The following is a 12,940-nucleotide window of genomic DNA, read 5'->3' as shown; positions in this document are numbered from 1 at the left end:
AGGATTAGGTACACTTTGAAGAAGCTTTTTTTAAAAAAATTAAGGACAATTTGAGCATTCATGAACAAAACTGTTCCATTAACTTTATTATATTACACGCACAAACAGCTTTGTTCATGCATTTATGCAACAAAAACTACAGGCTGGTCCTGAAACATCTGCCAAAGATAAAAGTGATAGGATACTTATATTCAGTGTGTTTAGATAAATGTTTCATTTATTCATATAAAAATGGTGATTCAAAAGTCTATCTAGTGGTCACATACTGATTTTTTTTTTTTTAACATGGAACGGTTGACGAATTTGCTTATCATCCTTGTGCAGGGGCCATGATAATCTTCTCTGTATCATTCCAATTTTACTATATGTAAAACTAGCACCATATTGACTTTTATTAATTTTAGTAATGCCTAACAATTACTGAGTGACGATCTACGTAGGATGACACTATACAAAATATTTTATATGAATTTTCTTATTAAGGGTAAGGGTAGGTATTCATATTATAATTCTCATTTTACTTTTGCGAAGAGTAAGTATTAAGACACTTTGCAAGTATTTTAGTTTGCTAATGCTGACAAAATGCAATACACCATTGCAATGGGTTGGCTTTTACAATGGGGATTAGGAACTTACAAGTTTATAGTTCTGACACCATGGAAAATATTCAAGTCAAGGCAACAGCACTCAGTGCTTTCTCCCTGAAGACCTACTACCAGCGATGCTCAGCTCTTCTGTCACATGGTAAGATACATGGTGACATCTGCTGGTCTCTCCTATCTCTCCTGGGTTTTGTTGCTTCCAGTTTCTGGTTTCAGTAACCTCCTCTCTGTTTCTGTGGTTCTTTTTCTCTCAACTTTCCTGGCTTTTCTCTTTCAATTTCTCCATCTACTTTCCCTCTATGTCTCTTTCCATATACATCCCATTTATAAAAGACTTCACTAAGAGGATTAAACCCACCCTAAATGAGATGGGTCATGACTTAAGACACTACACACCAAAAGATCCTACTTACAATGTGTGCACACCCAAAGGAATGGATTAGCCTTAAGAACATGATTTTCTGGGGTCCATAAAGCCAGTTGAGCTTCTGACTGGCTGTGGTGGTTTGGGGGCTTTATAAACCACCACAGCCAGTCAGAAGCCCAACTGGTTATCCTATCAGACAGCATTGTTCTATGTAAACTAAGAGAAAGCAAAATAATTTCTTCCAGAGTTATTAAGAAAGTTGTAAAATAACCTGTTCAGTCATCTTATACTTGACGCAAGGTTTTAGATAGAATAATAGGAGTAATTATCCAAACAATGGCTTACGTGCATGACATGGAGAAAAATAGACTTTCAATATAGATTTTAGGTGAAAGGGAAGTAACTCTGAATCTCAGCTGCATAACTCACTTATTGTGTGGATTAACAAAATAGTTCCCTTCATTTAACTTGTAAATTTTCTCATATGTAAATGTGACTAATACTTGATACCACAACAGGTTATTTTCAAGACTAAATTAGATAATGTATATGGTGCAAGCTGTGACAATACCTCAGAAGCATGCATCTCTGATTTCTCTTTGAGAATTTTCCCTGCAGGGAGAACAGCTTTCAGTCACCATCAGAAACAGCTAAGTCAAAGTGGCCTGGTGCAAAGGGCTACTTGCTTTAAGAAACAAGGTAAGCTAGAGAGAGGGAGGATTGAATGTTATTTCCTGGGGCAGGGAGGGGGACATTGCAATTCCAATAAACACTATTTCTAAAATCACCATGGAGCACAAGCCCGGGACAAGGTGCAGGTTCAGAAAAGTCAAAGAGGACCCAGGATTTCATATTAACTTGTGATGACCTTCTTGATAGGAGGGCTAAACTCTGAAGGAGAACATCAGTTAATCAGATCCAATTTGCAAAGACAAGGAAAGGTATGTTTTGCTTTGGACTGTTTGCTTCTGTTAGCTCCTGACACTGAATTAAATTTCTGTCATATCACTAGCTTCAGAAAAACTAAGGAATTAGGGACTAAATCCCAGAGTTAACACATTAAAATGGAAAAATGTGAAGTGTGCAACAAGATTGCAAGACAAACAAAGAAATAGGAAATGATGGCCCATTTAAAGGAACACTTAAAAATCCTGAAATCAACAATGAACAATACCACACTTTGGATAAACTAGAATAAAACACAAATAAAAATGCTCCTCAGCATGGAGAAAGAACTAAAGGATATCAGGAAAATGATGAATGTACGTATGTCATAGTCAGGTTCATGTGTCAACATGAACCAGGTAGTTCCTGGTGGTCTGGTTGGGCAAATGCTGGCCTGTCTATTGCGATGAGGACATTTCATTGACGTAAATCATGATTATGTCAACTGCATCCACAGCTGATTGCATTTGTAATCAGCTAAGGGGAGTGCCTTCTGCAATGGGTGATGCTTAATCTAATCAGTGGAAGGCTTTCAAGGAGAATTCAGAAGAGACAGTCATTCTTCTTGCCTCAGCTGGTCAGCCTCTCCTGTGGAGACCCTTCATTGGAGACCCCAGCTTCACACCCTGCCCTATAGATTTGTACTCTTCCATTTCCATGGTTGTCAAGCCTGCCTTTCCTGAGAGTTCTTTGCAGACTTCATTGGAGTTACCAGCTTATGGCCTGCCCTACAGACCTTGGATTCAACATTCCCACGGTTATGTGAGACACTTTATAAATTTTTTACCTATAGTTATCTCTTGCTGATTCTGTTTCTCTAGAGAACTCTAGTTAATACAGCTTGATATGAGGACGTTCTTAAGAAACAGAATCTTAAAAATGGGCTTTCAAGATTGGTTTTCTACTCTGACTGGACTCAAAGGCACTAAGAACTCTGTTTCCCATAATCAGAATGATACTGCCAATCCATGGGATGAGTTGGGAAAAGAGATAGTCAAAATGTTACAATTGGATTCTTCTAATGCTTCACCAGGCTCTGAGGGATAATGTTTTTGAAACATTTACAGAGGTTTGTGGAAATAGGAGGTATAGAGAAGTTGGCTGGTTGTTGTTAGATACGCTGTATACATTAATCTGCAAAAGGGATGGGCTTAAGGCTTCAAATGAGAAGCTTATGCATTGTCTGACAGATGTAAATGTTTCTATGAGTACCCTGAAGGAAAACCGTATTTCCTGTAGCTGTAGATTTGAAATCTCTGAAAATCAGGTTCAGAATCTTGTTAGAGTAGCAACTTTACAACATAAACCAAAATCTCAATTTTGTGTGGTGTCTGCCATTAAAGTGAAGGCACTGATTGGAAAGGAGTGTGACCCTGAATAGTGGAATGGGGACATATGCACTGATAATGATGTCCGTGGAGAGGTTGAAACCCTAGGTCATGCTGAGTCTTCTCTAGATAACTCTGTAATAGTCTACCCTGAGGACATAGTCACCCCACCTCCAGCCTGCCCTGAGAAGTTGTCCACCCAACCTCCACCTGAAGGGATTAGCCCTAGAATGATCAATCATGTTTCACCAGATGAAACACAAATGAATGCCCTGAAGCAAATGACTTGGAGAATACTTTAATTCTTTTCGTGACCCACCCCCAACCCTCCTCATTTCTCCCAGACCTATAGCTAAAGTCCCAACAAGCCCCAGAAGGTGAGGTATAAAGTATAACCCATGAGGAGGTACATTAAACTCCAAAAAAAACTGTAAGAGCTTTCCAATTTATATAAACAGAAATTAGGGAAATATGTTTGGCAATGAATTTTAAGGGTGTGAGATAATGGTGGGAGGAATATAAAGCTGTATCAGGTTGAATTTACTGATATGGGCCCACTAAGCAGAGATTCTGCGTTCAGTGTTATAGCTCAAGGGGTTAGAAAAGATATTGACAGTTTGTTTGGATAGTTGTCTGAAACATGTATCAAAAGATGGCCAGCATTACCTGAGGTTGAAATGCCAGAACTGCCCTGGTATAATGTTGATGAGGGGATCCAGAGGCTAGAGAGATTGGAATGTTAGAGTGGATTTATCATAGAAAGCCTGCTCTTACACCCTAGGAATGTCCAGAGGATGCACCTTTTACCAGAACTGTGAGAAATAAATTTGTGAGACTAGCTCCATTATCCCTGAAGAGCTCTATAATAGCCCTTCTCTGTATGTCAGATATTTCTGTCAGAACTGCTGTCACTGAGCTGGAATCCTTAAACACAATGGGGATGATTGGCTCCCAAGTTGGCAGAAGCCAGGTGGCAGCATTTGATCACCAAAGACAGGGTGGACATGTCTATCATAATGGGCAGAAGACTCAAAGCAAGAGTCAAAATAATCTGACTCACAGAGACTTGTAACATTGTTTAGTAGATCATGGGGTACCTAGAAGAACAATAGATGGGCAGTTTACTAAATTCTTGTTTGAGCTGTATAAACAAAAGAGTTCTAGGTCAAGTGAACAGAAGTCTAACATGAATTATAAAAACAGAGTCATGGCTCCTTAGTCAATTTCCAGACATGAGACAATTTATAGACCCAAAGTCCTTTGAATGAGGCAGAGGCCAGATCCCTTTGAGTGAAGACCTTGTTACAGTTTTATACATTAATCTTCCTCCAAGCCTTCCCCAAGGAGACTGACAGCCTTTTATCAGGGTAACTGTGAATTGGTGAAAAGGAAATGATCAGATATTTCGGGATTAGACACCAGTTCAGAAGTGACATTAACTCCAGGGAATCCAAAACATCACTCTTGTCCACCAGTCAGAATGGGGGCTTATGGAGACCAGGTGACCAATGGAGTTTTAGCTCAGATCTGTCTCACAGTGGGTCCAGTGGATCCCTGGACCCATTCTGTAGTTATTTCCCAAGTTCCAGAATACATAATTGGAATAAGCATATTGAGAAACTGACAGAATCTCTACATTAGCTCTCTAACTTATGGAGTAAGGGCTATTATTGTAGGAAAGGCCAAGTGGAAGCCACTAGAACCTAGTAAAATAGTAAATCAGAAACAGTACTGGATTCCTGCAGGGATTGCAGAGATTACTGTCACTCTAAAAAACTTGAAGAATACAAGGGTGATAATTCACACCACATCCCGATTCAACTCTCCTATTTGGCCTGTGCAGAAAACAGATGGGTCTTGGAGGATGACAGTGGATTATCATAAGCTCAACCAGGTGGTAACTCCAATTGCAGCTGCTGATCCAGATGTGGTATCATCACTTGAGCAAATCAATGCATCCTCTGGTTCCTGGTATGCAGCTATTGATCTGGCAAATGCTTTTTTCTCAATAGCTGTTAATAAAGACCACCAGAAACAGTTTGCTTTCATCTGGCAAGGTCAACAATATACTTTCACTGTCCTACATCAGGATATATCAACTCTCCAGGAATATATAATCTCTAGATTATGTAATAATTTTGTCAACAGGGATCTTGATCATTTCTTCCTTCCACAAGACATCATAATGTTCCATTTTATTGATGATATCATGTTGATTGGACCTAGCGAGCAAGAAATAGCAAATCTAGACTTATTGGTAAGGCATTTGTGAATCAGAGGTTGGGAGATAAATTGAACAAAAATAGAAGGACCTTTCACCTCAGTGCAATTTCTAGGTGTCAGGTGGTGTAGGGCATGTCAAGATATCCCTTCTAAGGTGAAGGATAAGTTGCTGCATCTGGACTGGGCTATGACCATAAAAGAGGCACACTGCTTAGTGGGTGTCTGTGGATTTGGGTGACAACATATTCCTCATTTAGATGTGCTACACTGGCCCATTTATTGAGTGACCAGAAAAGCAGCTATTTTTGAGAGGGGAACTGAACAAGAGGAGGCTCTGTGACATGTCCAGGTTGCTGTACAAGCTGCTTTGCCACTTGAACCATATGATCCAGCAGATCCAATGGTGCTGGAAGTGTCAGTGGCAAATAGAGATGCTGTCTGGAGCCTTTGGCAAACCCCTATAGGAGAATTACAATGTAGACCATTAAGAGTTTGGAGAATAGCCTTACCACCTGCTGCAGATAACTACACTCCTAGTGAGAAACATTTTTTGGCCTGCAACTAGGCCTTAGTAGAGACTGAATGCTTGACACATGGGCCACCAAGTTACCATGAGACCTGAGTCACCTATCATGAGTTGGGTGTTGTCTGACCGAATAAGCCATAAAGTTGTGTGTGCACAGCAGCACTCTACCCTAAACTGGAAATGGTATATATTAGATAGGGTCAGAGCAGGCCCTGAAGGCACAAGTAAGTTACATGAGGAAGTGGCTCAAATGCCCATGGTCTGCACTCCTGCCACATTACCTTCTCTTTCTCATACAAGAGTTATGGATTCTAGGGGAGTTCCTTACAGTGAATTAACTGAAGAAGAGAAAACTTGGGCCTGGTTTACAGATGATTCTGCATGATATGCAGCTACCAACTAAAAGTGAACAGTTGCAGCACTACAACCCCTTTCCAGGATGTCCCCAAAGGCCAGTGGTGAGGGAAAATCCTCCCAGTGGGCAGAACTTTGATCAGTGCACCTGATTGTTCACTTTGCTTTGAAGGAGAACTGGCCAGAGGTGTGTTTGTGTAGTGATCCATGGGTTATTGCTAATGGCTGAATGGTCAGGGACTTGGAAAGAGCATGATTGGAAAATTGGTGACAAAGCGGTCTGAGGAAGATGTTATGTGGATAGCATGAAGATATTTAAGTCCCATGTGAATGTGCACCAGAGGGTGACCTCAGCAGAGGAAGGTTTTACTAACCAAATGGATGCGATGACCTGTTCTGTGGATACCAGTCAGCCTCTTTCCCCAACAACTCCTGCATTGCCCGATGGGCTCATGAACAAAGTGGTCATGGTGGTAGGGATGGAGGTTATGCATAGACTCAGCAACATGAACTTCCACTCACCAAGGCTGACCTGGCTATAGTCACTGCTACTCAGCCCCAAATATGACACCATTCTCCAAGGTGATCAGCCAGCTACAGGCTGGCAGGCTGATTACATTGGATCACTCCCATCATGGAAGGGACAGTGATTTGTTCTAACTGGAATAGACACATACTCTGGATGTAGGTTTCTTTTTTGCACACACAATGCTTCTGCCCAAACTACTATTCATGGACTTACAGTATGCCTTATACATCATTATGATATTCCACACAGCATTGCTTCTGATCAAGCAACCCATTTCACAGCAAATGAAGTATGGAAATGGGCACACGATCATGGAATTCTCCAGTCTTACTACGTCCCTCATCATCCAGAGGCAGTTGGACTTATTGAATGGTGGAATGGCCTTTTGAAAACTCAGTTAAGGTGCCAACTAGGTGGCAATATGTTGCAGTCTTTCAACAACCCCTGCGAAATAAAAGACACAGATGCAGACACTTCCTGCGGAATGAGTCACACAGACACACACAGAAGACAGACAAGATGACTGCAGCCCTGAAGAGCTCCAGCTGCTTTATTTTATATCATTTCTCATAGCTTTTTTGCTGATTATTTTCAATCTAGCCTCTTGGATATCTGGGTAGCAAAAAGGGAACATACCAAACTTCGTGTGTGAAAGTAGGAACAAAGCAAGTCTGTTTGCATACCTGTTCCTCCCCTTCTTCCCCAGATAAGGCTCACAGCTGGGAGCTTGCTGTTTGCAGCAGACCTCCTCAAGGCCAATTTGAAGCCAGTCACTCCCAATAAATTCTGCAGGTTTTCTGTCAACCCTTTGGCTCCTACAGCAATACCTTGCAGGGCTCGGGTGATGTTCTCCAGGAGGCTGTGCATGCTCTGAATCAGCATCCACTGTGTGGTGTTGTTTCTCCCATAGCCAGGATCTATGGGTCCAGGACCAAGCAGTGGAAATGGGAGTGGTTCATTCACTTATTACCCCTAGTGATCCACTAAGAAAAAATTTCCTTCCTGTCCCGGCAACCTTGAGCTCTATTGGTCTACAGATTTCAGTTCCAGAAGGGGAAGTGCTTCCACCAAGAAAGCAACTATTATTCGATTGAATTGGAATCTAAGACTGCCCCCTGGTCACTTTGGACTACTTATGCCCCTGGATCAACAAGCTAAGAAGGGGATCTCTCTACTGCCTTGGGTGATTGACCCTGACTATCAGGGGAAAATAGAACTGCAACTACATAATGGAGGAAAAGAAGAGTTTACTTGGAATATAAAGGATCCCCTAGGGTGTCTCTTAGTACTACCACACCCAACTGCATTGTGGAAAACTGCCACAAACCAATCCAGGCAGGACTACTCTGAAACTTCAGGAATGAAGGCTTGGGTCACCCCACCAGTGAAGAACTGCAGCTAGCTGAAGTGCTTCCTGAGGGTAAAGTGAACATGGAATGGGTAGTGGAAGAAGGTAGTGATAAATATGAACTATGATGACATGATCAGTTATAGAAATGAAAACTGTAATGCTATTTGTTCATGTTATAGTATTTAAGTTGTAAAATATCAAGTTTAAGAGTGAATATTACCTAAGGACTTGCTTCCCATTCTTGGGAGATTTAATGTGTTTCCAGTCATACATGGGACAGTTGAATATTGCTAGGTAATGAAAAAAATGTGTCTGTTATTGTTTTCTATTTAGAGATTAAGTATGGTTTAAGGTTACATATGGTTGTCAAATTGACAAGGGGTGGACTGTTATGGTCAGGTTCATGTGTCAACTTGGCCAGTGGTGGTTCCTGGTGGTCTGGTTGGGCAAGTGCTATCTGCCTGTTGCCATAAGGACATTTCATTGACTTAAATCATGATTAAGTCAGCTGCATCCACAGCTGATTGCATTGGTAATCAGCTAAGGGGAGTGTCTTCTGCAATGAGTGATGCTTAATCTAATCAGTGGAAGGCTTTTAAGGAGGATTCAGAAGAGACAGTCATTCTTTCTGCTTCAGCTGGTGAGCCTCTCCTGGGGAGTTCATCCAGATCCTCCATTGGAATTGCAAGCTTCACAGCCTGCCCTATAGATTTAGACTCTTCAATCCCCATAGTTTTCCAGGCAGCCTTTTTTTGAGTGTTTGTTGTGGACTTCATTGGCGTTACCAGCTTGTAGTCTCTCCTGCAGACCTTGGACTCTAGATTCCCATAGCTACATGAAATACTGTTATAAATTTTATATCTGTGCATATCTCTTGCTGATTCTGGTTCTCTAGAGAACCCTAGCTAATACAATATATGAGAATCTCAGAAAGGATAAATAAATATGATATATTTATTTAAAAATAAAGCAAAAAGAAATACTTGAGTTGAAGACAACAATAATTGAAAGGAATACTTTCTTAGAGTGCTTCAGCAGAAAAGTGGAGCTGGAAGAAGGCAGAATCAGTGAATGTAAGGCAATTGAAATTATTTAAGCTGAGGAGCAGAAAGAAAAAGAATGAAAAGAAAAAAAGAGTGAGCGGAGTCTAGGAAAATTGGGACACCTTCAAACATGCAAATATACACATTGTGGAATCCCAAAAGGACACGAAAGCTATAAAGCAGCAGAAGGAATATTCAAAGAAATAATGACAGAAAAATTTCCAAATGTAACAAAAGACATGAATATACATGTGCAAGAAGACTAACAAGTCCCAAACAAGGAAAAGTTCAAGGCAGCTATTCACAGACATAGAGGAGTAAATTTGTCATATGCCAAGGATAAGGAGAGAGTTCTAAAAGCTACAAGAGAAAAGCAACATTTTACATATAGTGGTGTCCCAATAAGATGAGTATCGACTTCTCATCATATATTATATAAACAAGGAAACGGTGAGATGAAATTTTTAATGTGTTCATAAAAAGCACCTATCAACAAAGAATTTTATATCCAGTGAGTCTGTTTCAAAAATAAGCAAGGAATTAAGACATACACAGGTAAAAGCTGAGAGAATTTGTCACAACTATACCTCTTCACAAGCTTAAACAAGTTCTTAAGGTTGAAAAGAAAAAGATGCTGAACAGTGGATTGAAGTTGCATAAAGAAATAAAGATCTCCAGTACAAAGGTAACTAACTATTCTGGTAATTATAAACACCAATGTTATTATATTGTTTATTTTTTAATGTAACTCCACTTTTTGCTTTCTTATAAGTTCTAAAATGCACATGCATAAAAAATAGTAAATGTATGGTTTTAAGCATGCAATGTACAAAGTTACAATTTGTAACGTACAAAAAAAGTGTGGATGTTATTGAAGTTAAGTTGGTATCAAATCACTCAAACATTATTATAGAATTTACATATGAAATATAAACCAATATTAACCACAGAGAAAATATATATAGAAGGAATGAGAAGGGACTCAAAATGGTACACTGCAAAAACAGCAAGTAAATATGAATGAAGGTGTTAATGGAAGAACTGAGAGACAAAAAAAAATGACATTTACAAGATCCAATAGCACAGTGTCAGAAGAAAGTCCTGCATTAGCAGTAGTTATGTTAAATGTAAATAGTTAAATTCCCCAGTAAAAAGGCAGAGACTGGTAAAATTGATAAAAATAAAAACATGACCAAACTAAAGGCTGCTTACATTCACTTTAAATTTAAAGACACAATTAGGTTTGAAATGAAAGTATGGTAAAAAAAAATATATATATAGATAACATACAAATAGTAACCATTGCATTATCTGGCATAGTTATAGATAAAATAGACTTAAGTCCAAAACTCTTCAGAGGGACAAAAAGGTTACTGAAAAAGGGGTCATTTCAATAAGAATAAATAACAATTGAAATATATATGCACTTAATAATAAAGCCCTAAAATAGAAGAAGCAATACTGACAGATTTCAAGGAAGAAATATACAGTTCTATCTTATTAGTTGGGGACTTCAATATACTACTTTTAATAATGGGTATAAAATATATACAGATAATCAATAAGGCAATAGAAGACTTGAATGATACTATAAACCAACTAGAGCTAAAAGATTTCATGTATATATATGTGTGTGTGTGTGTGTATATATATACTTTTTTATACTTTACACAAAATCAGAGAATATACATTTTTCTCTAGTGTACATGAATCATTCTCATGCTTCAGGATAGATACTTGGTTAGGTGATGTCCAGTTTGCTAGCTGCCAGAATGTGATATGCCAGAAATGGAATGGCTTTTAAAAGGGGGAAATTATTAAGTTGCAGGTTTACAGTTCTAATGCCATGAAATATCCAAATTAAAGCAAAGTTATAGAAATATCTAATCTAAGGAATCCAGGGAAAGATACCTAGGTTCAAGAAGGCCGATAATGTTCAGGCTTTCTCTCCCAACTTGAAAGATACATGGTGAACATGTCAATGTCTGCTAGCCCCAGGTTTCCTGTTTCATGAAGCTACCCTGTGAGCATTTTCCCTCCTCATCTCCGAAGGTCTCTGGCTGCCTGGACTCTCCTGGTTCTCAAGGTTTTATAAAAATGTTTCCTCTGTTAAAGGATCCTAATAAACTAATCAAGACCCACCTGGGCTTGGTGGAGTCACATCTCCCTCTAATTAATGGTCAGTACTCACAATTAGGAGTGTCACATCTCCGTGGAGGTAATCTAATCGTTTCCACCCTACCGTACTGAATCAGGATTAAAAGAAATAGCTGCCTCCCCAGGATGGATCAGGATCAAACTGTTCTTTCTAGAGCACATAATCCTTTCAAACCTGCTTGTTCCACCCTTTGGACCCTAAAAAAGACATGTTTTTCCCATATACAAAATAAATTCACTCCATTACAATATCACAAAAGCCTTAAACCATTTCAGTAATAATACAAATACAATACATGTTTAAAATACATACAAAATCCCATCAATGTTAGTTATAGTCATGGTCTATCCTAAGGCAAAATTCTCCTCTGGCCCTGGACCTGTAAAACTCAGAACAATTATTTGCTGCCAACATATAAAGGAGGGACAGTCATGGGATACATATTCCCTTTTCATAAGGAGAAACTGGAAGGAGCACAGGGGTCACTGGACCCAAGCAGTTTCAAAAACCTGCAGGGCAAAGTCCATTAGATTTCAAAGTTTGAGAGGCATTTATCTTCAGTGCTTTTGAAAGCAGCAGTCCCACCCCTGCACAGCAAAGTCCATTAGATTTCAAAGTTTGAGAGTAATTTATCTGCAGGGTTTTTGAATGCAGCAGTCCCACCCTTTCCAAGGGCCTACGCAGCAGAATTCATCTCTCTGAATGTGGCACTGGAGGATATTGGGGAGACCAACTTTTTCTCAGCTCCACCCTCTCCAAGCATTGGGTCCACACTCAGGCTCTCTGCCATCTCCAAGGCACATGCTCAATCCCCCCATGTGGCGGCAGCCAGACTCTCTCCAATCCCCAAGGAAATTTCCTATAGGCTTAAAACTTCTTTAAGGTCCTCCAGAGCCTGAGGCAACACAGCTCTTTTGCTGCAAGAGGTAGGGGGCCCAACCTCTGCCTTTGGGGCAAACTCACCCTCTTCAAGTGCTTGGGTGGGTCTGCTTTCCCGACTCTTGTTTTCTTGACTTCAGACCTTAGATTCCATAGTTATGCCTCTGAAGTTATTTTACCTTCACTTTGTTCCATTTTTAAGACTTTCAGTCCAGACTGGTAGCAGTTGGGTTTATACAGATCCAATACCACACTTGTTGGTTTTCTATGCATAGGCTTGGATCATACCCATCAGACAGAAAGAACTTCCATAAATCCTTCCTGAATAACTTCATCTCCAATCCTGACTTTTTCTGAAATGGCAGACTGGTTACACATTTGGTTAAATCCTTATGTGAGGCACCATACTCTGGGGTCTCCCTTCCTGGACGCCCAGAATTTTCCAGAACATCAGTTTCTGGTTTCTTTGTACCCAAGAGTTCAGTTCTCAGCTCATCTCTTTCTTCTTGCATTTTACTATGAGCTTCAAGAAGCAGCCAGACAGCATTTTCCACATTCAGTTCGGAAATTTCTTCTGCTAAATATCTGAGTTCATGACTTTTAAAATCTGCCTTCCAGCCAAAGCTACTAGTCAA

The 12,940-nt window shown here is 39.8% G+C and overlaps 1 non-coding gene across 1 annotated transcript; it reads right to left on the bottom strand.

The window, feature by feature from the left end:
- Positions 1-279: 279 nt before the first annotated feature.
- Positions 280-389, bottom strand: LOC143668668 (U6 spliceosomal RNA). The gene has a single exon (XR_013168531.1). It is a non-coding gene; the product is annotated as a U6 spliceosomal RNA (small nuclear RNA).
- Positions 390-12,940: the final 12,551 nt, after the last annotated feature.

The sequence above is a fragment of the Tamandua tetradactyla genome, chromosome 24 (assembly GCF_023851605.1).
Source record: "Tamandua tetradactyla isolate mTamTet1 chromosome 24, mTamTet1.pri, whole genome shotgun sequence".
Classification (NCBI taxonomy): domain Eukaryota; kingdom Metazoa; phylum Chordata; class Mammalia; order Pilosa; family Myrmecophagidae; genus Tamandua; species Tamandua tetradactyla.
This window is presented reverse-complemented; position numbering and strand designations above follow the sequence as displayed.